Source organism: Aquarana catesbeiana, linkage group LG09 (genome assembly GCF_042186555.1).
Source record: "Aquarana catesbeiana isolate 2022-GZ linkage group LG09, ASM4218655v1, whole genome shotgun sequence".
Classification (NCBI taxonomy): domain Eukaryota; kingdom Metazoa; phylum Chordata; class Amphibia; order Anura; family Ranidae; genus Aquarana; species Aquarana catesbeiana.
In genome coordinates, this window is record NC_133332.1 from 103,675,983 (window position 1) to 103,702,721 (window position 26,739).

Genomic DNA, 26,739 nt, shown 5'->3' on the forward strand with positions numbered 1-26,739 from the left:
TCCCCTTCCATTTGTTTTTAGTGGACCGGATTGGATTGGAGATTGCACTCGCTGCTCCAGGAGAATAGAGGGTCCAATTGGGTCCACCTGAAAAACAGGCAGGCGGATCTAATTTTACTTCTCATGTAAAAGTGCCTAAAGTGCAATGTGATAGATATAGAGATAATAATTAATATATGTACATCCAAAGTGCTAGTGCAGTAAATACATTTCATATAAAAAGTCCAATAAAATTGTGCAGATTCACTGCAAGCTGTTTGTACCAACTTCAGTGTACCATTACCAAAACAGAGCACATACCATCTGCTTACCAAAAAATGTGACTTTATGAAATTAGCAGGTCATGTGTACTTGTCATCTGCCAAATATTTGCAGCCACTTCACTCAAAAAGCAACAATGCAGGTATGATGGCTGTCTCCCAAAAGCAGCCTTTCACCACTCCGTCCAGTCCAGTACCAACCACAGGAAACCCTGTATATGCAAAGAATAAAGCACACGATACTGCATTACCAAGCCAAGTAAAGAATTTGTCTCTTTATTCTTGTAAAATTTGCTGTAAGTACTTTACAATACTTTAATAAAGCAGCGCTGTCATCCGCACTGCCCATCACCTGACTTCATAGTGCACAACCCGGCTCAGCCTCAGTGCCGCTGCATTGCTGAAAGGTAGCCAATGGCTGTGTAGCAATGCCGGTTTCTGAAATTCCAGCCAATGAGGCTGCAGCAATGTCCTGCATGACGTTAGCCCTCCCACTTCACTTGTTTTTGTGCGTGTTTGCAAAATTAAACTGGGCCTGTCTGGATGAAATCCAGGGCCAAATTTTTGTCCCAGTCCCAAACAGGGATCTTATTCACATGGTTTGGAGATGCCTGAGCCCTGGTTCACTCTGGTGCGATTTGACATTGCTGGCAATGGCACCTTCCTAATCAGTGCAACGCTGCATTTCAATTGGGCATCAGTGCACCAATTTCAAAAAGTAGTTTCTATACTACTTGTTACGATTACAGCTTGTTATTTCCATTGACATCTGTGCAGAAACCTGCACAGATGTCTGTGAAATCGCAGCTGAAATCGGAACTGACATGCAGGAGTGAAAGTTCAGCTGAACTCACACAGCTTCATTCCTGCAGCTCAGTGTGAACCTGGGCTAAAATTGTATAGATATTGGAGAGAGGTTCTTGGCACTATAAATGTTGCTTATGGGACATCTATTAACCACTTCCGGACCGCCGAACGCCCATATACATCCTAACTTTGAAGAGGAATATTGTTGTTATGGCAGCAGCTAGCTGCCATAACCCCGGTATCCTCTTCTTTGGCCAGCGGTCCGGTTTCCGATAATAGTGGTCTCTGCGGTGGGTTCGCCACAAGATCACTTTTATCGGCGGTGGGAGAGGTGCCCCCCCCTCCCGCCGTGCTCTGGTGCCCTCCGCTGCTTACCGGAGCCGTTGGCAGCGGCGGAGGCAATCTGATCCTCTTCCTTGCTGGGTATGGAGACGAGTGAGGGGAAGATGTCCCCTACCCGTCTCCATACCATTGCAGGGCGGAAGTGACGTCATCCGCCCATAGCTCTTAAAGGGCCTTTTTTTTTTTCATTCTTTTAAATGACAACTTTTTTTTTGTTTTTTAATTGCATTTTAAGTGTAAATATGAGCTTTGAGGTCTTTTTGACCCCAGATCTCATATTTAAGAGGTCCTGTCATGCTTTTTTTTCTATTACAAGGGATGTTTACATCCCTTGTAATAGGAATAAAAGTGACACTTTTTTTTTTTAAAAGAACAGTGTATAAATAAAAGGTAAAATAAATAATAATAATAAAAAAAAACGATCCCTGTCCCGCCGAGCTCCCGTGCAAAAGCAAACGCATACGTGAGTAGAGCCCGCATATGAAAACGGTATTCAAACCACACATTTATTTATTATTTTTTTATTTTAGGTACTTATATAGTGCCGTCAATTTACGCAGCGCTTTACATATACATTGTACATTCACATCAGTCCCTACCCTCAAGGAGCTTACAATCTAAGGTCCCTAACTCACATCCATTCATACATACTAGGGACAATTTAGACAGCATCCAATTAACCTACCAGCATGTCTTCGGAGTGTGGGAGGAAACCAGAGTAAACCCACGCAGGCACAGGGAGAACATGCAAACTCCAGGCAGGTAGTGTCGTGGTTGGGATTCGAACCAGCGACCCTTCTTACTGCTAGGCGAAAGTGCTATCCACTACACAACTGTGCCGCCCCTCACACATGTGAGGTATCGCCGCAATCGGTAGAGCAAGAGCAATAATTCTAGTCCTAGACCTCCTCTAACTCCAAACATGCAACCTGTAGAATTTTTTAAACGTCGCCTATGGAGATTTTTAAGGGTAAAAGTTTGTCGCCATTCCATGAGCGGGCGCAATTTTGAAGCGTGACATGTTGGGTATCAATTTACTCGGCGTTAAATTGGGCTAACTTTACTGTTGTCTTATTTTTTAATTCAAAAAAGTGTATTTTTAAAAAAAAAAAGTGCGCTTGTAAGACCGCTGTGCAAATATGGTGTGACAGAAAGTATCGCCATTTTATTCCCTAGGGTGTTAGAAAAAAACATGTATAATGTTTGGGGGTTCTAAGTAATTTTCTAGCAAAAAAAAACTGTTTTTAACTTGTAAACAACAAATCTCAAAAAGAGGCTCGGTCCTTAAGTGGTTAATACAGATCCAAAGATATGTGTACTGGGTTGTATAGATGGGGATAGTGCATGAAGAAGCACACAAAAGCAGTGCTTAGGTGTTTATTTAAGCAATGAAACGGATTGTGTATGTTAGATGTTATGATTAAATGTTAATATATACAGCAATTTTATTTGTAATGTTCTTACTTAACAAAATAAAAAAATTTATTGATGAAAAAAAAAATGTTATTTGTGGAATGTATGTATAAAAAAGTAAACATTTTCAACAAAGAATACTTGAAAAAAAAAGAGAGAATTAGCACATTAATAAATGTTTGCTTTTGGGTTTAATACAGCTTTATCAGGTTACACTGCCTCTGTGGGTTGTAGTAAGTCTGCTCATGAAGAGACGAGATGGTGTTGAAATATTGAGTGTAGAAGTTATATCTGCAGTCTCTTGCCAGGAATGGTGTGTGCTCAGTGGGGTGGTGCACATAAAAGGCATGCTATTTATTCTGCAGAAGAGAAAACACTCACATCTTTTGCTGAGCAGTGAGCACAGACATAACTTTATGTGACTTCCACTTTTATCACGAAGAAGAAGCACTTCACAAGGAAGGGACATTTTATGGGTGAGTCTGTAATACAAGTACTTTACCTAAACTGTGTATACATGCTATATTATGCAAAATATATGTTTTTTGATTTATGTTCATTTGTTATGGAGTATATGCAAAAATATTTACATTTATAAATGCAAGTTTTTCCCTATTTAATAATCCTTATCCTTATATCAAAACACATTAAAATTGTATTGCTATGTAGATGATATGCAGCAACTAGTTAAATATCTGAGTAGGTAATAGATTGACTTGCTTGCATAGTTCTAGGCTTAGTTTAGCAAATAGACAAAATCTTTAAGTTAAGATACCACAAGTTGAGAATTTTTATTTTAAATAGTTCTATGCAACCACTTCCTACAATGTATTCCATGCCTGTTTCCCAAACTGTGTGCTAAGACCTCCTCAGACCAACAACCTAGGAGACTGAAATAGGCAGTGTTAATGCCAAGGTAGTCTTTAGGCGATCACAGATATCACAATCTAAGCATGCAACCTGGGAAGCTTAGATTCCACTGTACACAAATGAAAATATCTTAGAAAATGTAGTGTAATGCCCTGTACACACGATCGGACTTTCCAACGGAAAATGTGCGATCGGAGGTTGTTGTCGAAAATTCCGACCGTGTGTAGGCTCCATCGGACTTTTTCCATCGGAATTTCCGACACACAAAGTTTGAGAGCTGGATCTAAAATTTTCCAACAACAAAAGCCGTTCGCGTATATTCCTGATCGTGTGCAGACGATTCTGACGCACAAAGTGCCACGCATGCTCAGAATCAAGCAGAAGAGCCACACTGGCTATTGAACTTCATTTTTCTCGGCTTGTCATACGTGTTGTACTTCACCGCGTTCTTGGCGTTCGGAATTTCCGACCAACTTTGTGTGACCGTGTGTATGCAAGACAAGTTTTAGCCAACATCCGTCTGAAAAAATCCGATGGCTTTTGTTGTCGGAATGTGCGATCGTGTGTACAGGGCATAAAGCTGGCAATACATGTTTTTTTTGCCCAATTTTCCTTTAGATTTACCTTACATTATGTAGTGCAAGGGCCTGCCTAATTGGATACAATTAAAGGTCATTTAGTTTTCACCTCATATTATATGGTTTTTGGTAAATCTAAAGGAAAATTGTACAAGACGATTGAACATGTATGGCCAGCCTAAGAATTTAAACGACATGCCACCCGTTTTATATTCTTCTCAGATGTTTCCAGTTTATCTAATCTCTGGGGGTTATTTACAAAAGGCAAATCCACTTTGCACTACAAGTGCAAACTACAAGTGAAAAGTGCACTTGAAATTGCACACTTGGAAGTGCAGTCGCTTTGGATCTGAGGGGGACATGCAAGGAAAATAAAAAATGGCATTTTAGCTTGTACATGATTGGATGATAAAATAAGAAGAGCTTCCACTCATTTCGGACCTTCCCCTCAGATTTACAGCGACTGCACTTCCAAGTGCACTTTCAGTGCAATTTCAAGTGCACTTTGCACTTGTAGTTTGCACATGTAGCGCAGAGTGGATTTGCCTTTCGCAAATAACCCCCACTTTTTCATAAAACTTCATCCAATTTTATGCATACATTGGATCTTGCACAAATTCTTAGATTTATATACAATTATGTATACAGGGGGTCCCCGGGTTACAAACAAGTTAGGGACTGTAGGTTTGTTCTTAAGTCGAATCTGTTTGTAAGTCGGAACAGGTACATTTTTTAAGTGTAGCTCCAGCCAAAAAAACTATTTTTAAGCTTTTTGGATAGCATAGGGAAGGGTCAACACCGCTGTAAGGTTTGTTTTGCTGTCTGTGCCTCTGTTCAGAAAATTTCACCTCACTTTCTGTCCCAATGACAATTGGATTTTGAAAATTTTGGTTTGTTGTGGAAACAAGCCTTGGTGATAAAGCATCAGTGGAGGTACCTTTTCCCCAAAATAGCTCTTACAGGAGAGAATTTCCCTACCTAGGGGTAGATTTCCTCTCACTTCCTGTTGTCTGCCTCTGTTTGTAAGTAGGAGTCGTTTGTAAGTCGGATGTTTGTAACTAGGGGACCCCCTGTAAATGTAATAGATTGTAAAATCACATTGTACCATGTTCAGACCAAGCAGAAGCACCATTTACCCCTTCCTAAGATTTACAAAACTACAGATTTCTCTGCAGGCTTTAGATGCAGTTAAAGGGCTCATCTAGTCAGGAAGTAGAAGCAAGTCGAATACAGTATGAGTTGGGATGACACTTAGGGGGTTATTTACTAAAGAAAAATCCACTTTGCACTGCAAGTGGCACTTGAAAGTAGTCACTGTAGATCCGAGGGGGACATGCAAGGAAATAAAAAACAGCATTTTAGCTTGCACATGATAGGATGATAAAATCAGCAGAGGTTCCCCTCATTTCAGATCTGCCCCTTGGAAGACCCCTTCCAAGTGCACTTTTAGTGCAAAGTGGATTTGCCTTTCGTAAATAACCCCCTTAGTTGCTTTGATTTGCCTTTGAGTTGTTGTGACTTGCCTTGATGTAGCTGTCCTGCATCAAGCCAGTTCTGAATTGTTTTTAAAGTTGCACTGAGTCGATTTCTTAATCACATTGACTTGAATAGGGATGAGAAGAAAATGAGACACAACTAAGCCCATTTACAGGGTCAAAGCACAGTTTAAGGCAAGAAAACTCTATTGTTGTTGACTGATGGCTTCCAGGTTTTGTGTCTGTTCAGTTTCAGGACACATGGATGTTGTGTATATACAGAAAACACTTCCAATATATGAGGTCATTGTGCTATTGTGTTGTGTACAATGTACTTTTATATGGACAGTCCTGGCTCTAGAGGACCATTATAACATTACAATATACACAGATAAGAGCATATTCGTGTAGTGCATGTTACTTTATGCATATACAGAATGCAGCAACTGAAAATTGCAATTGACCTTATTCTGTCTCTTAATCTACCAGATAGTATTATTAAATGACTCAAGCATCATGTAGTCCATGGTCAAGGCTGTGATTGAAGTTATGGACAGTAAAATAGTGTTTTGTCTGTTAGTAAGGCTGTAGACGGAGCAAATTTCTTTCCTGCAACCACAGACAGTGTTGACAGGGGAATCCCTCCTGCCGAGCCATTGTGCTCACCCAGCAGGGGTGCAGGGGAAGCCGTCCACACGGGAGAACACTGTGATTATTGCTAGTGGCTATAACAGCCGATAGCAATAACTGCATATAAAATCTGGCAGGCTGGTTGTACCCAGGTTAGCCTGCCAATACGTGGTTCGAATCTCACCCAGTTCCTGCTGAACCGGCCAAGATTTGAACCGACTACGGGTGGCTTAAGAGTAGCTGTGGACTACCTGATTCCCTTTCTAATCTTCAATACGGACAATATAGGGAAGAGAGAGGGTGTGATAAGCTCTTCAATATTAAAAGCATTTGGTATCAGACTTTGGGGGTTATTTACTAAAGGCAACTCCACTTTGCACTACAAGTGCACTTGGAAGTCCTAAATCCAAGGGGTAGATCTGAAATGAGGGGAAGCTCTGCTGATTTTATCATCCAATCACGTGCAAGCTAAAATGCTGTTTTTTATTTTCCTTGCATGTCTCCCTCGGATCTACAGCGACTGCACTTCCAAGTGGACTTGAATTGCAAAGTGGATTTGCCTTTAGTAAATAACCCCCTTTGTTTTGCAATTGTATACATATAAACCAACATTTATATTTAAAGTTAAACGTCAGGAAAATAGCTAATTACAGAAGTGAAATGCATACATGGGAGCTGTTTCTCCCCTCCCCAGTCTGAGCTATGCTGTACAGAGAGGCTGATAAAAAAATCAAAGTCATGTACATACAATGCTTGCATTTGAGAAATACTTTTATTGATGTATTAATGAAGTTATATTCATTTATGCCTTTTACTGTATATCTGCCTTGAGTACAGCTAAAGCTATCTGTTATAACAAGTATGCAATGTAATTTCATACATATATGCTATTCCCATCTTTATATAAGGAAAAACTTAAGGTACAGGTCCAAAGCACAGCAATCTTCTGACTTAGTAAGACAGCACTCACATTTGTGACATTTTCCAGATCTTTTGTTCGAATAGATTTACAGTGTATCTAAACTCTAAAAAATGATACACACTCACCGGCCACTTTATTAGGTACACCCTGCTAGTACCGGTTTGGACCCCCTTTTATCTTCAGAGTTGCCTTCATTCTTTGTGGCATAAATTCAACAAGGTGTTGGAAACATTCCTCAGAGGTTTAGATCCATATTGACATGATAGTATCAAACAGTTGCTGCAGATTTGTTGACTGCACATTCATTATGCAAATCTCCCATTCCACCACATCCCAAAGGTGCTCTATTGGATTGAGATCTGGTGACTGTGGAGGCCATTGGAGTACAGTGAACTCATTGTCATGTTCAAGAAACCAGTGGTGAGATGATTTGAGCTTTGTGACATGGTGCGTTATCCTACTGGAAGGAGCCATCAGAAGATGAGTACACTGTGGTCATAAAGGGATGGACATGGTCAACAATACTCAGGAAGGCCGTGGTGTTTAAACGATGCTCAATTTTTACTAAGGGGCCCAAAGTATGCCAAGAAAACATCCCCCACACCATTACACCACCAGCCTGGACCATTGATATAAGGCAGGATGGATCCATCCTTTCATGTTGTTTACGCCAAATTCTGACTCTACCATCTGAATGTCGCAGCTGAAATCAAGACTCATTAGACCAGGCAATGTTTTTTCAATCTTCTATTGTCCAATTTTGGTGAGCCTGTGTGAATTGTAGCCTCGGTTTCCTGTTCTTAGCTGACAGGAGTGGCACCCGGTTCGGTCTTCTGCTGCTGTAGCCCATCTGCTTCAAGGTTTGATGTTTTGTGCATTCAGAGATGGTATTCTGCATACCATGGTTATAACGAGTGGTTATTTGAGTTACGGTTGCCTTTCTACCATCTCATATCAGTCTTCCCATTCTCCTCTGACCCCTGACATCAACAAGGCATTTTCGTCCACACAACTGCCGCTCACTGGATATTTTCTCTTTTTTTGACCATTCTCTGTAAAACCTAAAGATAGTTGTGCTTGAAAATCCCAGTAGGTCAGCAGTTTTTGAAATACTCAGACCAGCCCGTCTGGCACCAACAACCATGCCACGTTCACAGTCACTTAAGTCCCCTTTCTTCCCCATTCTGATGCTCGGTTTGTACTTCAGCAAGTTGTCTTCACTATGTCTAGATGCCTAAATGCATTGAGTTGCTGCCATGTCATTGGCTGATTAGCAATTTGTGTTACCGAGCAAATGAACAGGTATAATAAAGTGGCCGGTGAGTTGTATATCGCAGCTTACCTGTACTGAAAAGTGGTGACAGAAATTTTATTTTTAACAAAATCATTATTAGGGTATAAATAACATTTAGGTGGAATAACAGTGGTGAGAAGACACTCATAATTCGTTTTGATAACTATTCACTGGGAGAATTAAATTCAAGTTCTTATATTATTCATTTTAAAGATTATTATATTAAAATGGTGTTAGGCAACCGAGTTATTCAGAGCTTTGTTATCTGGCAAACTGTCGCTGTTGCTGCACTTCAATGTGTTTGGACCTGAAATATTTCATCAGTGTGAGTATAAACTTACCAGTGTTTAGAAATGCAATAATGAAGGGAATCATGAAAGTGGTGAATTCTTAATGTGCTAATAGTGTGTGTTTTTATTTCATTGCTTTCTGTGTGATTTAGTAGTATTTGAATATGGCCAACCTAATAAACACACCAAGCTTCAGTAGGTGAATGGTTTTGACTAATAAATTAACAGCAGTAATCAGTATATACAACTGGTTACTCAATGTAAGTCAAAGTATGTGAAGATATACCATAGCGTTCTAGAGATGATTGACATAGATACATTGTTTTTCATTTTAAAATTCCTGCAGCTTTGCTAAGTACTCCTCCAGATTATTTGGTCACTTTCCTCTAGAAAAGCATTAGAGTCCTTAATTACTGGAATGATGTCATACTGTATGGCATGGTTCCCATTATCTGACCAATAAACTGCTTCAAAGCAATGCCAAGACAGCTGAAGTACTCAGAGCTGTTCAGCTCTTTACTAGCTAACCAAACATCTCTGACCTATCCAGCTGCTCTGAAACTACTCAGCGGCAGGATGATACGAGCCCCTCTGAATACCATAACACCCGAGAACCGCTTTAAAGTGGTTTAGTAAAAACAGCGCACACTTCATACAGTAAACATGGTTAGGCAAACATTTAACCCCTTGCTTGCCCCAGATGTTAACCCCTTCCCAGCCAGTGTCATTAATACAGTGACAGTGCATATTATTAGCACTTATCACCGTAGTAGTGCCACTGGTAATGTCAGTGGCAGTTAGTCAGTTCCCTTCCAGCGTCAGTTAGTGTCAGATGCTGCCACACTATCGCAGTTCCATTAGAAGTCGCTAATCATGTATATACTTTTACTATACTACCATTAGTAGTATAGTAAAATAAATAAAGATTCCAATATACAGTATCTCACAAAAGTGAGTACACCTCTCACATTTTTGTAACTATTTTATCATATCTTTTCATGGTACAACACTGAAGAAATGCCACTTTGCTACAATGTAAAGTAGTGAGTGTACAGCTTGTATAAGAGTGTACATTTGCTGCCCCCTCAAAATAACACTCATAGCCATTAATATCTAAACCTCTGGCAACAAAAGTGAGTAAACCCCTAAGTGAAAATGTCCAAATTGGGCCCAAAGTGTCAATATTTTGTGTGGTCACCATTATTTTCCAGCACTGACTTAACCCTCTTGGGCATGGAGTTCACCAGAGCTTCACAGGTTGCCACTGGAGTCCTCTTCCACTCCTCTATGATGACATCACGGAGCTGGTGGATGTTAGAGACCTTGCGTTCCTCCACCTTCCATTTGAGGATGCCCCACAGATGCTTAATGGGGTTTAGGTCTGGATACATGCTTGGCCAGTCCATCTCCTCCTTTACCCTCAGTTTCTTTAGCAAGACAGTGGTCATCTTGGAGGTGTGTGTGTCGTTGTCATGTTGGAATACTGCCCTGTGGCCCAGTTTCCGAAGGGAAGGGATCATGCTCTGCTTATTTTGAGGGGGCAGCACAGTGGTGTAGTGGATAGCACTCTCACCTATCAGCAATAGGGTCGCTGGTTCAAATCCTGACCACGGCACTACCTGCCTGGAGTTTGCATGTTCTCCCTGTGCCTGCGTGGGTTTCCTCCAGGTACTCCGGTTTCCTCCCACACACCAAAGACATGCTGGTAGGTTAAAAAGCGCCCTGAGGCGATTCAGTTCGCATAGGTAGCGCTATACAATTCATTCATTCATTCATGCTTCAGTACGTCACAGTACATGTTGGCATTCTTGGTTCCCTCAATGAACTGTAGCTCCCCAGTGCCGGCAGCACTCATGCAGCCCCAGACCATGACACTCCCACCACCATGATTGACTGTAGGCAAGACACACTTGTCTTTGTACTCCTCACCTGGTACCGCCACACAGGCTTGACACCATCTGAACCAAGTAAGTTTATTTTGGTCTCATCAGACCACAGGACATGGTTCCAGTAATCCATGTCCTTAAGTCTGCTTGTCTTCAGCAAACTGTTTGTGGACTTTTTTGTGTATCATCTTTAGTAGAGGCTTCCTTCTGGGACAACGGTCATGCAGACCAATTTGATGCAGCGTGCGGTGTATAGTCTGAGCACTGACAGGCTGACCCCCCCACCCCTTCAACCTCTGCAGCAATGCTGGCAGCACTCATACGTTTATTTCCCAAAGACAACCTCTGGATATGACGCTGAGCACATGCACTCAACTTCTTTGGTCGACCATGGCGAGGCCTGTTCTGAGCGGAACCTGTTCTGTTAAACCGCTGTATGGTCTTGGCCACCTTGCTGCAGCTCAGTTTCAGGGTCTTGGCAATATTCTTATAGCCTAGGCCATCTTTATGTAGAGCAACAATTGTTTTTTTTCAGATCCTCAGAGAGTTTTTTTCTATGAGGTGCCATGTTGAACTTCCAGTGACCAGTATGAGAGAGTGAGAGTGATAACACCAAATTTAACACACCTGCTCCCCATTCACACCTGAGACCTTGTAACACTAATGAGGGGAGGGAAAATGGCTAATTGGGCCCAATTTGGACATTTTCACTTAGGGGTGTTCTCACTTCTGTTGCCAGCGGTTTAGACATTAATGGCTGTGTGTTGAGTTATTTTGAGGGGACAGCAAATTTACACTGTTATACAAGCTGTACTATCACTACTTTACATTCTAGCAAGGTACAATTTCTTCGTGAGATACTGTATATACAATAATTTTTAGGCACTATAACTTTCACGCAAACCAATCAATATACGCTTATTGGGTTTTTTTTTTTTTTTTTTTACCAAAGACATGTAGTAGAATACATTTTGGCCTAATTTATAAAGAATAAATTATTTTTTTTTATATATATGATATATGTTTTATAGCAGAAAGTAAAAAATATTGTTTTTTTTTCATAATTTTCATGTCCTTCAAAAAACTGAAACAACTAATCGATTAATCGACAACTAATCAATTATGAAATGAATCGATTACTATTTTCATAATCGATTTATCAGCCAGTAACATAATGGGGTTAAAAAAAACCCTAAAATGAGCCCTTTATAGTACAAAAAGAGCAAATAATCGCTACTGCAAATATTACTTTCACAGTTCTACACTAAAAAAAATTAACCCCTTACAGTAGTGATTATCTGCTTTTTTTGTACTATAAAGGGCTAATTTTAGTTTTTTTCACCCCATTATGTTACTAAACGTCTTAGACCTGCTTCACATCTATGTGTTTTTTGGTGCTTTTTGCAGAAACGCACTACAGTTCATTCACATGGTTTCATATGGGACACGTTCACACAAAACAGTGCTTTTTTGGTTCAATATACTTCAATAGAGAAGCTGCAGAAAAGCATGTAATGCGTTTTTGCAGCAATATGTGTTTTTTAATCTGCCCAACAACAATGCCCGAGCCCATCTCTACTCTTTAACTGTGGCTATGCGTGAAAGGACCCAAAAGTATAAAGTGGGACATCCTCTACAAATATACAGACATTTTCATTATTCCAATATAAAAATGATAATTAAAAAACAAATATATATTGTGATAATATACATTTTTGCATAGTTATAGTGGGTGTTTAAAGTGGTTGTAAAGGCTGAAGGTCGTTTACCTTAACCAGTTGCCAACCAGCCGGCCTTATTATACGGTGGCAGGTTGGCTCCCCTGTGCGAATCGCCATAGCTGTACTGCGGGCACTTTAAGGGGGCACGCCCAAGCCACTGCGTGACGTAGGAGCTGATGAACATGCCCAGCAGCCGCCATGTCCGCCGGCCACCCGCGATCGCTCCTGAGAGAGACAGAACGGAGATCTGTTAATCTAAACAGATCTCCTTTCTGTCAGGGGAGAACAGACAGATCTACTGTTCATACTGGTTATGAACAGCGATTGGTCTCCTCCTCCAGGCAGTCCCATCCCCCTCACAGTTAGAAACACCTCCCTAGGACACACATTTAACCCCTTGATCGCCCCCTAGTGTTAACCCCTTCCCTGCCAATGACATTTAAACAGTAATCGTGGCTATTTTTAGCTCTGATCGCTGTATAAATGTCACTGGTCCCAAAAAAGTGTCCGATCTGTCCGCCGCAACCCCACAACCCTGTCCGTCCGGAAACCCCCCCACCTTGTTTCTTCCCCGCCTCGGCCACAAGGAGAGCTGCTCTTCACAAAAATGGCGGCAACCCTGGATCTCTGCGTTTAATCACGGACACCAGGACAAAGCCATTTTCCCGTGAATTTTCACGGGACACGGTAAGACCAGGATTTAGGTCTGAATACCGTGAATGTCCTGGGAAAATCAGGACTGTTGGCAAGTATGCATGTGGGGGTTCATTTTCTAAGAATAAGGATAAGCAATAGAAGTTGGACTCCTAATTTTACCTAATTCAAACAACTAAGACTTCAATGTGGAACAGAGAACAGAGAAGCACTATCAATTGGTGAACTCCTATTAGTAAATGCCAAGTCAAGATAGTCACTTTTCCATAATAGAAAATGCTAAACGTGGTGCCTAGAGAGCATAGGACTGCAGAAGTTAGCCAAGATCCCGTTTGTGTGTAAAAAGAAACAATTGATAAGTGTGGTTTGCTACTGTTGATAGTAAATATATTAATTTTCTTTTCTGTTTTGTAGTATTTTTTCACATGTTCTGCAAACAAAAGCATTTTTAAAACAGGGCATTTGCACCCCCTTCCTGTCCAAGCCAATTTTCAGCAAATGACCTACTGTATGTTATTATGCATCAGCATATGACTGGTGTGGCGGAGATTAGGGCCACTGACTGGGGACTGTATGGTAAAAATGAAAAATGTGTGTACCGTCAATACTTTGAACTGTCATGCATTAACTATTCATTACTACTGATCTGTGATTGGCTAAAGACAATCAGATGGTACGGGGTTCTGTGATAGGCCCAGGTAACGTGATAGCTGTGGGAAAATCACAACTAACTAGTATAGGAAGCAAAACTGTTATAAATGAGATTCATTCATAACAGATCTGTAGACATTGTGATCACATAGCAATCCCATAAGCCCAGGGCTGCTCAAAGCGGAATGGTACTGTGAGCCACAATCCGATGGGTCTGGTGGACACAGTAGCTGCGAGGGGCATGCTGCACACCCCAGCAGACATGCAGCGACCCCCCCTTAGCCCCAGTAGGCACCATAACATATGTACAAAATTGTGCCCGCACGTCACATGCCACCCCACCACAATATATGTATTGTGGCAGGACAGTGTGTCCATGTATGTATATATACTTTACTAGTAATATACAGTATTTATATAGGTCCATCAGTTGGTTAGGGTTGCCACCTCATCACTTCAAACCTGAACACATATTAATTACATTCTGTGGCTGATTAAAGTGGTTGTAAACCCTTACAGACCACTTTGACCTACAGGTACGCCAAGATTAAGGCTTATCTGTAGGTCCAAGAAATATCTCCTAAACCTACACGGTTTAGGAGATATTTGCAAAAAGACAGGCACCACTGTCTATGGCGCATGCGCCATAGACAGCGGCGCGCAGGCGCACTGAGCATGCCTCTGCTAACGGCTCCCCATGTGCATGCCGGAGCCATGATACCCAGAAAGAAGATGGACGTTCCGTAGCAGAGGGGACAACGGTGACATCGCAGGCTCCTGTGTCAGGTAAGTGACACATAATGGGCTACTATGCGATGCATAGTAGCCCATTATGCTTTACCTTTGCAGAGAAACAAAGAGGAAGTAAACCCAAGGTGGTAATTAACCACAAACCCTGTTACGCCCCCTTAAAGGAAAATTATCTGGAAAAAAAAGGTTTGACTAAACCCACAAGTGCTTTATTACCTTCTATTCCTTTATATTTGCTTTTGAATTGTACAAATGCAGCAATTTAGAAATTGGATGAAAGCTTTAGCACTGGGAAGCAATTTTTGAAAGATAAATAGTGCATTTTATAAACAACTATATAGATCAGACCAAAATGAGGGACAAATAAGGAGAAAAGAGGAACAGAGGGACACTGCTCCGAATCAGGGACAGTCCCTCGAAATCAGGGACAGTTGGGAGCTATGCCACTGTACTAATGACATTGGCTGGGAAGGGGTTAATATTAGGGGTGATCAAAGGGTTAACTGTGTGCCTAACAATGTGTAATGTGTGCTGCTTTTACTACGAGATGTGGTGCTTTGCAGGGAGAAAAAAACAGCAACATCACTGCTCTGTGTTGTTAGTAAACACAGGGCTCTCTGTACTGTGATTCGCTTTAGCCAACCAGCAGGTCCCGGCCATAAATCATTGGCTGGGACCTACTGACCAACTTGTGGCTGTACCAAATCACAGCACAGATGGGGCGGTGGGAGCGCACCCCCTACCCATAAATGTCAGACCACATACATGTACGTGATCCAGCGCAGAGCGGCCTGCCGCAGTATTTTTACAATGGGTGGTCTGCAAGCGGTTACAGTAAACATGGTTTCACCTCCTTTTACTAAGCTTCTAAGTTTGCAAAATGAAAAGTCTTTTATTCTTTAGTTAATTACCCCCCATATGCAGTTTTGTTATGGGCAAGTTCCTCCATTGTCACAATCAGGAAGTCTGTCCTTTAGCAACTTCATGCAACTGCCACTGCGTTACATGAATGTAGACAGGAAGTGAGTACAAAGAATCTGGAAGGGATCATCAGTGCAAAAATGCAAAAAAGGATCAAAAAGAAAGAAAATAGTATTCTCTAAAAAAAAAAAAAATGCCTATTTGATATGCAGTGCTTAAGGAAATGAAATAGCATCCTGTTAGAATTTATATCTGCTGTAAAATTCACACTTACGTGTCTTGCTCTCTGTTACTACTCTATTTTCTTTCTTCCTTCTTTGCTCACCATCTTCCCCTATTTTTTTTTTTCTCAAATAATTTTTATTGAAAGAAAAAGCTCTTTTCTTCATACAGTTCATCAAGACATTGTATACAAAACAGGTAGTATAATAAGCAATGTTAGCATAACAATCTGTCGATAATACATGTATGGTGGGTTTGAACGGTTTGAAGTTGAGCTGATAACTGTCACTATAAGTACAACATAAGCCTAGAATAACAATGTACCATCTTCCCCTATTTTGAAGTAGTTTTATGAAGAAACAAAGCATAGAAAAGTGTTTTATTTTAAGTTTCTGCATCAGAAACCTGCAGCTGCTGTAGTTTGCCTTAAGGGCCAGTTCACACCACATGCAGTCCAGTGCATTTTTATTGTGCATCAAAAATGCATGGAAAGTAGGTTGTATGGTTTCCAATGGCATAGTTCACACCAGTGTGGTCCAGTTCCAGAAAAAAAAGTAGAACATGCTGCATTTTTCCTGCACTGGACAGTACTGGGACTTGGTAAAACGTATAAAAAAACACACCGGAATGCATTGGAACGCATCAAAAAATGCATAAAAATGCACCAGACCCCAGTACACGCATGTATCAATGCACCCGGAACAGATCTGGAGTGTGTTTTTGTGGTGTGAACCAACCCTTAGCCCAAGCAAATGACCTACTGTATGTTATTATGCATCAGCATATGACTGGTGTGGTGGAGATTAGGGCCACTGACTGGGGACTGTATGGTAAAAATGAAAAATGTGTGTACCGTCAATACTTTGAACTGTCATGCATGAGTTTCATTAACTATTCATTACTACTGATCTGTGATTGGCTAAAGACAATCAGATGGTACGGGGTTCTGTGATAGGCCCAGGTAACGTGATAGCTGTGGGACAATCACAACTAACTAGTATAGGAAGCAAAACTGTTATAAATGAGATTCATTCATAACAGATCTGTAGACATTGTGATCACATAGCAATCCCATAAGCCCAGGGCTGCTCAAAGCGGAATGGTACTGTGAGCCACAATCCGATGGGTCTGGTGGACACAGCAGTTGTGAGGGGCATGCTGCACACCCCAGCAGACATGCAGCGACACCCCCCTTAGCCCCAGTAGGCACCATAACATATATGTACATGATTGTGCCCGCACGTCACGTGCCACCCCACCACAGTATATGTATTGTGACAGGACAGCGTGTGCGTGTGTGTATGTATATATATTGTTCTTAAGTTGAATCTGTTTGTAAGTCGGAACAGGTACATTTTTTAAGTGTAGCTCCAGCCAAAAAAAACTATTTTTAAGCTTTTTGGATAACATAGGGAAGGGTTATCACCCCTGCAACATTTGTTTTGCTGTCTGTGCCCCTCTTCAGAAGATTTCACCTCACTTTCTGTCCCAATGACAATTGGATTTTGAAAATTTTGGGTTGTTTTGGAAACAAGCCTTGGTGATAAAGCATCAGTGGAGGTACCTTTTCCCCATAATAGCTCTTACAGGAGTGAATTTCCCTTCCTAGGGGTAGATTTCCTCTCACTTCCTGTTGTCTCCCTCCGTTTGTAAGTAGGAGTCGTTTGTAAGTCGGATGCTTGTAACTAGGGGACCCCCTGTATACAGTATTTATATAGGGCCATCAGTTGGTGCAGCACTTTACAAAATATATTTTGATTGGTGTTCCTGGGATTACAACTGGTGATTTAAAAAATGAAGGCCCAGGTTGACATGTTGAGCAATTTTTTTTTTTTGGGGTGGGGGGGGGGTTAATTTTTGTATCTAATGCCTTGCATGTGTGCAGAGTAAACATTTTATTTTGTGGACTATTATAGCTTTATCTATTTGTGTGGGTGTTAATATGTTCCACTTGAAGGAAAAAAGTTTTATTGATCCAAGATCCAACAAATACATAAATAGTTCAATATTCTACATTTATTCGGACAGCAGCAACACAATTAGGTACATTCATTTACTTGTGCAAAAATAAACAGTATTTATGGAGCTACATTACAATAGGTTTAGAAGGGCCCTGCTCATAGGAGCTTATAATCTAAAAGGGATCACAACTTAAAGCGCAGTTCCACCAACATATTAAAAAAAAAATTCTAAAGGCATCTGTTAAAATGATCTTAACCACTTCAGCCCTGGAAGATTTTACCCCCTTCCTGACCAGAACACTTTTTGCCATTCGGCACTGCGTCGCTTTAACTGACAATTGCACGGTCGTGCGACACCCAAACAAAATTGACGTATTTTTTTCCCACAAATAGAGCTTTCTTTTGGTGGTATTTGATCACCTCTGCGGTTTTTATTTTTTGCGCTATAAACAAAAGAAGAGCAACAATTTTGAAAAAAAAACGCAATATTTTTTACTTTTTGCTATAATAAATATCCCCCAAAAATATATTAAAAAACATTTTTTTTCCTCAGTTTAGGCCAATATGTATTCTTCTACATATTTTTGGTAAAAAAAAAAAAAAAAATCACAATATGCGTATATTGATTGGTTTGCCCAAAACTTATATCATCTAGAAAATAGGGGATAGTTTTATGGCATTTTTATTATTATTTTTTTTTACTTGTAATGGCGGTTATCTGTGATTTTTATCGGGACTGCGACATTATGGGAGACACATCAGACACTTTTGACACATTTTTGGGACCATTGGCATTTATACAGCGATCAGTGCTATAAAAATCCATGGATTACTGTAAAAATGTCACTGGCAGGGAAGGAGTTAACACTAGGGAGCGATCAAGGGGTTAATTGTGTTCCCTCTCTGTGTTCTAACTGAAGACAGGACTGTCTAGGGGAGATGACCGATCGCTGTTCATACTCAGATCCCGGTTCTCGGTGTGTCACCAGCGATTGCAGGAGCCCGGCAGTGATCGCGACCGCCGGGCACTCGCATCAGCTCCAGGGGTGAGCAGAGGGCGCACCCTAGTGGCCACAGGGAAAAGCGACGATTCATAATTTCGTTGCACCCAGCCGTGCCATTCTGCCGCTGTAAAACTGCGGCGGCTGGTCGGCAAGTGGTTAATGCAATGCTGCAATCATTATTCTTACTAATAGCCGCTATATTTGTTATTATTTTTTTAAAACTAACCTTATATTTCCCTGTCTTGGCGGTTCCATGTTGCATGTGGGCATACGAAGCCCACAAGCATAAACTTACGGGTTTCGGTGCTGCTGAATAACCAGCATGCACTACCCGTTCTCGCGCATGCGCAGTAAGCTCATTTAGCAGCGCAGGAAACTGAAACGGGCGGCGGCTGCAGAAGTGCCCGCCCCGTTGTGATGGCAACCATGATAAGCCTATCAAATACCGGGATTCTAGCCTTCGGCGCTGCCCAGTGGCTCCTGGGAAATGATGACACACATCTCCCAGGAGCACAAGCGCCGAGGGAAGTGACGTGAGGCGCCGTGGAGAGGAAGGGGGCAGAATACAAGAGACCCCATAACAACAGCCCTGAACAAGTATGTAAAAAAAAAAATGTGAATGTTTTTTCTGATGATTTTTCCAGTTAATCAGTGTAAAGTTAATTTTGTGGGTGTAACTCCTCTTTAACTTTCATAGCAGACAGCAGGGAACAAAAGGCTAAAATTAACCAGGCAACACATTTTAAGGTACGTAGTTGGGATTCAAACCACCCCACCCACACCCATCAATTTGTTGTTAAGTGCAATATTCTCAAAAACAAAATAGGGGATCAAAAAAACAAACTAAAAAACATAACAAATTGCAGCATAGTAGCACCCCCCTTCCTCATTCCCACACACATAGATTTCTGATTATGGTAACCAGGAAGCTGCATTTCTGTCTACATGATTAAGCAAAGTTGGGAAAGTAAGAGTAGAACAATTGACTGTTAGCCACAATAATGAGACAAGAGTCAGCAGATGCTCATAAACGCATGGTCAGACAGGAAAAATACACAGAAAATTGAAACCATGCCCACAAAAACCCACTTTTGAGAAACAAATGCACAACAATTACAGCAAACACACAAAACAAACATTAAAGCAGCCTTAGTGGGGTGTTGGTCATTATGCACAATATCATTCCCCCCCCCCAAAAAAGGGAAAAGAACAGAGAGCAAATAATTTGGCCTCTTCTCAGGCAAAGCAAGCCCTACCGCTAAAGTCCTTTATAGAACATAGGTTGGATTGTGATCACTCCTACACATGCACAATAAAGGACACCAGTGTCATTCAATCTGTCCATTTATTATGCCTAAAGTGTTTGCACCGGATTGCAGGCACAAAATCTTTCTCCAACCATGTTAGCACTTGGCTATGTGCATCAATTCACACACTACAGACCAAAGATCTAATAGCATGCACATAGCCAACATGTCAAAATTGAGCATGGACCCTTTAGTCTGTCATGGACTTGAGGGGGAACCCCATGCCAAAAAAAATCCTTATCACACACACACACACCTTTTATTTGTAATGTCAGCTCTTTTGTTTCCATTATGTGAAACCCTTCTTAAATGTACCAGATTGCAAAAAAACACATATAAAAACCATTCATTTTTATCAGTTCAGGTACTTATACAGCACTGACAATCTTTCACATCAGATGTCGCCTTCAAGGAGCTTACAATCTATAGTCTATAACTCACATTCATACACATACTAGGAACAATTTAGACAGGAGCCACCTCAACTGCCAGCATGTCTTTAGAGTGTGGGAGAAAACCCAAGTAGGCACAGGGAGAACATGCAAACCCCAGGCAGGTAGTGCCATGGTTGGGATTCAACCAATGACCCTGGTGCTTTTCGGCAGAAGTGCTAACCACTTAGCTGCTTTGCTGCCACATGCATGTAGACTGCATCTCTGTGATGTGAACCAGCCCCAAGTTCAGAGGGTGACACCACTATTCCAAAATTACACACATAAGAAAAGAAAAAAACATAAAGCAGAGAGTCACTGTTTTTACGTCTGCCCCACCATGTACATTAAGCCACGTGATTTATCCTTGTACTTGTGTGAGTAGATGCGCAATATTAATTACACAAAATCTGCAGGTTGCACTATGGAACAGTAAATCCCTGCTGATATACCCTGGAGTTCCTGAATGCCCTTGAACAACCTGTTGCTGTGATATGCCATATGCCAGGCTATGAAGGGATGATTACCGACAACATGCTGTTATAACACCACCTATATTTTGGGTCTTAGCGCTTGGCCAGAGCCTGCAATTGGTGTTGGTGTGGAATTAACAAGGCTGCTTATTGTCATTAATGAGTGAAACATATGGCAAGATTTGCAATGATAGTGGAACCCTCCTACACATAACTACTTATTTTATTTGGCCATTTACATATCGGTTGTGGACTGAAATCAGGATTTATGTTGATTGATTTATGAATTGATATTTTTTCTTTATTGGTGTGTCACTGTGGATTAGAGGTGTCACTCTTTCATTTTTTTTTATTTTTTTTATGTGTATTTGTGATGTTGGGACACATATCACATTTTTCAAAATCTGCACAAACCTCTAATTTGGTATTTTTATGGCAATGAGAATAATTGAATTAAGTAAAACATAATTTATTATAAATATAGATATAAATACATAGAACAAAAATTGATAGATAAGGCTTCCTCATGTCACAAACATTACATAGTTTTAAAAAAGCACAGTGCATATTGAAAATAATGAAAGAAAGTGATACATCGTACTACAAGATACAATCACCACAAATTCAAAGAGGTGGCGTCAAGTAGCAGAATTCCAACGCGTTTCAACATATATTATTTAAGAGAGTCTTCCTCAGGGAAAATTGTATCACAATCTAAGAAGAATCAAAATCACAATGTCATAAGGTACATAAACACATATCACATTTAATGTAAATGGACAGAGTGACTGCCAAACTTACATTTTTCATATGCATTTAATAAGCAACGACTAGTGCATTCCCAGTATCAGAGTGAGAGGTTCCAGTCCTCCATTTACCCAAGCTGCCATACATCCTCTACAAGACGGCTGGATATAGTGAAAGATTCCAATAATGGCATTCCAAACACCAATACTTGATGGCTGTATAAAAAACATATATGAAAGGGGTAGTGAGAGAAGCCCCCCCATGTACACATGTAGGTGAGCTCCAAAGAAACCCCCCCTAAAAATTTTCAGTTGTTCCTAGGCCAGAGACTTACTTGAATAGGAGGGTACCAAGGTTCATCCAGGCCCAGATAAGACCATCAGGTAGAGAGTCAACACTCACTGATAACCCCCTTTGGTTGTAAACCGAGGGGAAGAATGGTGCCATTTGCCGTCCCTGGCGTCCTTTTAAATGGTGTGGGCAGTGTGGAGGTGCCGCGCCAACGTGGTGACGCGGCACATCCCACCATGTGAACCAGCCGGACACGTGACAGCGCTACAGCACAGTGCACATGCGGTGCAGAGAGATCACGTGTCCTGCGGATGTGACAGGGTTGCCGCCATGATGGAAAAGGGCAGCGCCCACCAGTGGAGCAGATAGATACACTGGAGGCAAAATGAAGCCGCGTGGAGCCACCAAGTGGAGTGTCATCTCCTGTGTGTAAGATGCCCACATCCATGAGGGGATGTCTTGCGGCGTGATGATCTGTCTGACAGGATGATAACATCCAAGCAAGCAGACCAACCGCAATGGTGAGATGACGGGGGTGGAGTGCCGCAAAAGGGCACCTAGATACTGCAAGGCTGGCAGCATGCACCAATTGGTCATCCCTCCTGTCTCAACAGTTTTTCTGGAACAGACAGAGGGAGGACCAATAGGGACTAATAACCACCGACACATAAAGTCCCCAGCCTGAGCAAAGTTCAAGCTACGGGATGGGAATGCCGCGGTGTCAAACCAAGGCACCGCGGCCCCCCTGTGTTGGGTAGAGGTGGATAGGCAGAGAGGGTGAAGTTCCTAAAAGGGAGAAAGTCAGAGGAGGAAAACAACCAACCGTATCTCACTCTAGACACTGGAAACCCTCAGGCCGCATATAAAGTTTACCTAAAAAAAAGGAAAATACCATAAATAATAATGAATTCTACACAATGGTGGAGGTCCTTGGGCCCTACACAACCCTGGCCCAGAGTGCCTGGCTGGGCCCAGGGAAGGAAAATCAGAAAAAGCCCCACACAAAAACCGTGAAACTAACCTGAATATATAAATGTATATATGTGTATATATATATATATATATATATATATATATAAACCCTCCAAGAAATATATCACTTGTTCAATAAATCCCAAACGACCCGGGGGCCCCCAAGGGACGCCCCCCAGGGGAGGCTGATCGAAAAAAAAAAAAAAGAGGAAGAAAAGGAAGAGAGAAAGTCCCAAACAGAACAGTCATTCTAGGGATATTGATCTAGATGGTGTGTTGCCTCAATGATCTCACAAGAAGAGGAAGCAGCTTAAACTATTAGATTCCCAAGGATTAGTATATGAGACATGGAGTACAGGATATAAAACCCCTAGTCTGTTTTACCCGAGCTGAAGCCTTCTAAAAAGGGTCTGAAGCTCTCCATTTCATTTAAGCCAGGGGGAGTTGTGGCCGTAAGGTGTCTGATCCAGCGCATTTTGCGCTGGAGCAGAATCTTATTCCAATCACCCCCCCCCCCCGATGGGTATGTGAAGCCTGTTCAAAATTGAAAAATTCACCTTGGGCATCCTATAATTATGTTGTCTAGCCGCGTGCCTTCCTAATGGTAAGTATAGATTGCCTATACGCATGCTGTGCATGTGTTTCTCTATTCGTTTGCCAAACTCTTGTCGGGTCTTCCTGACATAGAAAGCACCGCATTGGCATTGCATGAGGTACACGACGCCTTGTGTCCTGCAGTTGGCAAAGTGGCGTAGACAAAAGATCTCCCCATTCGGCAAGGTCAATGTGGTCCTCCTTCCAATGACTACACACTGTGAACAGGATCCACCAGGATAGGTACCCCAAGTTTTGCATGGATTTTTTCTTGCATTTCCCCTGTACTCTCTCTGCGTTAGCATATCTCCAATAGAGCCTGATTTCTTGTATGTAATCTGGGGTTTGGGTGTCACCAATCCCCCCAAGATGGGATCCTCAGTGAGGATCGGCCAGTGCTTCGAGATAATCTTTCTTATCCAATTGTGTTCATTAGAAAATCTCATAATGATTCTAGTTGTTGTATCTGTTTTACTTTAACTTTTAGTTTTAAAGATCAAATCCCGTCTATTGGCCGATTAAAGGCCTTTTTAAGGGCCGATTTAGTGTATCCTCTATCCAGCAATCTAGGGTAAGTTCATCTGACTCACGTTGGAAGTCCTCATTTGTACTACAGTTCCTTCTAAGTCTAAGAAACTGGCTGAATGGGATTGACCTCTTAAGTGGCTCGGCATATAGTCTGCATATAGCAGCGTGTTGCCAGCAGTTTCCTTCCTGTATAGCCTACTCAAATGTTCACCCACATGGTCCTTGGAAATGGTGATATCCAAGAAGTTGACTTCATGGGAGTCATGTGTCATAGTAAAGAAAAGATTGAAGTTATTCTGATTCATGAGATTCAGACAATCCCTAAATTCACTCTCTGGACCATCCCAGATGATTAGTATGTCATCAATGTATCTCTTCTGGTGTCCCCTTTGTGACGTCTTATTCTTTATAACATAACAACATTAGGAGTTTAATATATAGACACTGGCATGTTGTTAAGAGTGACATGGTTCTTAATGGGGCCTTACCAGATAAACCTCGTATTGTTTTTAGAGGAGCACCTTCAGTGAGAAATCGGTTAGCCCCAAATATTCTAAATCCTCCGGTCACAAAGCCCACTTTTTTTGACCAATTAACGGGTTTTTACCAATGTAGAAAATGTAGAGTTTGTTCCTTGAGTGCTTGCCCTCATAAACGCACCACCACCTTTATTTCTACCAGTACACAAGAGAGACATACCATGCAGTGCCCGTGTGGCCTGCAATATGTGGGCAGGACCAAGCGACCTCTTCAGGTGCGACTCAATGAACACATCACCAACATTTTAACTGGTTTCAGAAATCACTCAGTGTCAAAACACTATTTATTGGTGCATGACAGAGACCCCTCCAAAACCATTTTTCTGGGGATAGACAAGTTTAAGCCCCATTGGAGGGGGAGTTCACTGATTAGGGGGATATCTCAATTAGAGATGACTTGGATTCATAGGTTGAGGACTTATGCCCCCCATGGGTTGAACATAGACACTGATGTGAATGCTTTTATTGATAATTCTTAATTGTTTTATTGCCTGTATTTTGTTCACCTAATCAAAATGTGAATTCGCTCTGAGATACCAGTATGAGGACAGTAGGGTGTGGGAAATTTTATAATTTCAACTCTATTTTTAATTATATATATATATATTTTTATTTTTATTTTTTATTTTTATTTTCTATTTTTTATTTTATCTAATTTTATTTATTTATTATTTTTTTTTTTTTCATTTTTAAAGGTTAAAACAAACTTTTGTATTGACCATTTATAATTCAATAAATATCCATGTATATGTGAATAGTAAATGGTCCATTTTAACACCTTATTCACATTACTTTTCACTATTTTTACACATATATATAACTTTAGCGCATTTGCACATATATCTTTAATAAAAATAAAAAAAACAGAAAAATAAAAAAAAAAAAAAAAAAAAGAAAGAAAATTTTTTTGAAGTTTATGCACTTTAATTTTTTGTTAAAAGCTATTAACTTGCTTTTCTATTTACGTCTTGCATCTAAGACACAATCTAATGTAGTGTTAAAATAATTCCAAAAAATCTTCTTTTATATACACCCAAATTATTTTTGTTTAATCACTTATCAATTACTTTTGAGGCATCTCTTTTTCTCTCCTTTTTTTTTCTCTTTCTATAAATTCTGAGATTGAGTTTGCTAAAAGTGTTTCCAGCTTATGTACTCTTAGCAGTAAACATATCCTGGTTAGAGTTTGGGCTATTTGCCCATATTTAAAATGGCGTCCTTGTGCTTGTAGCTCAGAGTGAGGCTTGGTCCCGTATATAAGGTGGTAGTTCACTACCCTGCCCGTCCCCATTGAGAACGTCCGATTGATGATGAAACGTGTCTGGGTACGCACGTAGTGACGCTACCACGTGACCAGAGGAGGAGGACGGGATCCGTATGATGTTTGTTATGCCGGCCGGCGTTTTTTATATATAATACTCAAAATTACCTTTTAAACTGTAAGTGTGATACTTTATTTATTAAATTGGTTCCTGGATGTATTACACTATGGCCAGTTTATTTTCTTTTTGGGTTACACACTGAGGAAACCGATCCCCTGGCTACAGTGGCCGATTATTCCTACTTCCTATTACCATACATATGATTCTGAGTTGGGTTTTGAGCCATTTGCGTATAAAAGCTTGCAAGTTGGTAAACACATTCTACAGCTACGGTGGTGGGGCTGTCACCTTTTGTTTTACGTGCACATCAGGGTGTTGGTTATAACCAAAGGTCCACATATGATATGCAGATATACTACACTATGGCCAGTTTTTTTTGTTTTTTTTTCTCCTTCTGGTATATGTACTGAGGGAACAGTGACCTGAGCCTGGACAGAGCAGAAGTATTTCTACATCTTAAAGGCCCGGGCTGGGTTTAAGCCATCCGCTTACACTGCTTGCTGTCTGGTAAGCGCAACTTATTACCACGGTGGTTGGGCATCTCACTTGAACTGTTCTATGTTTTGTATACATTGAGGCGTTTTGAAGATCCGCAGTGCCTATATTTGAGAAATTACTTTGGACTTTCATTTTATTTTTTAGCGCAGTTTATAATCTATAATGTATCTCTGCCACATACAGATGTGGCAAGCATACATGAATGACATTTCTCCTAGTAAAAAATCTCCCACTTCCCCAGGTTCAGGTTGGCATATGAGGGTGCGCAGCACGTCCCCATAGCCACTTCCTGCACCTGGAGGCAGTGGGAGCCCTTAAACAGGAAA

The 26,739-nt window shown here is 41.0% G+C and overlaps 1 protein-coding gene across 1 annotated transcript in view; it reads left to right on the forward strand.

Annotated features, from left to right (window-relative positions):
• The first annotated feature begins 2,571 nt into the window (after window positions 1-2,571).
• Window positions 2,572-26,739, forward strand: part of CYSLTR1 (cysteinyl leukotriene receptor 1) — a 185,729-nt gene continuing 161,561 nt past the window's right edge. The window contains 1 exon segment of the mRNA XM_073599111.1: window positions 2,572-3,298. The gene's annotated coding sequence lies outside the window, so the exon portion shown is untranslated.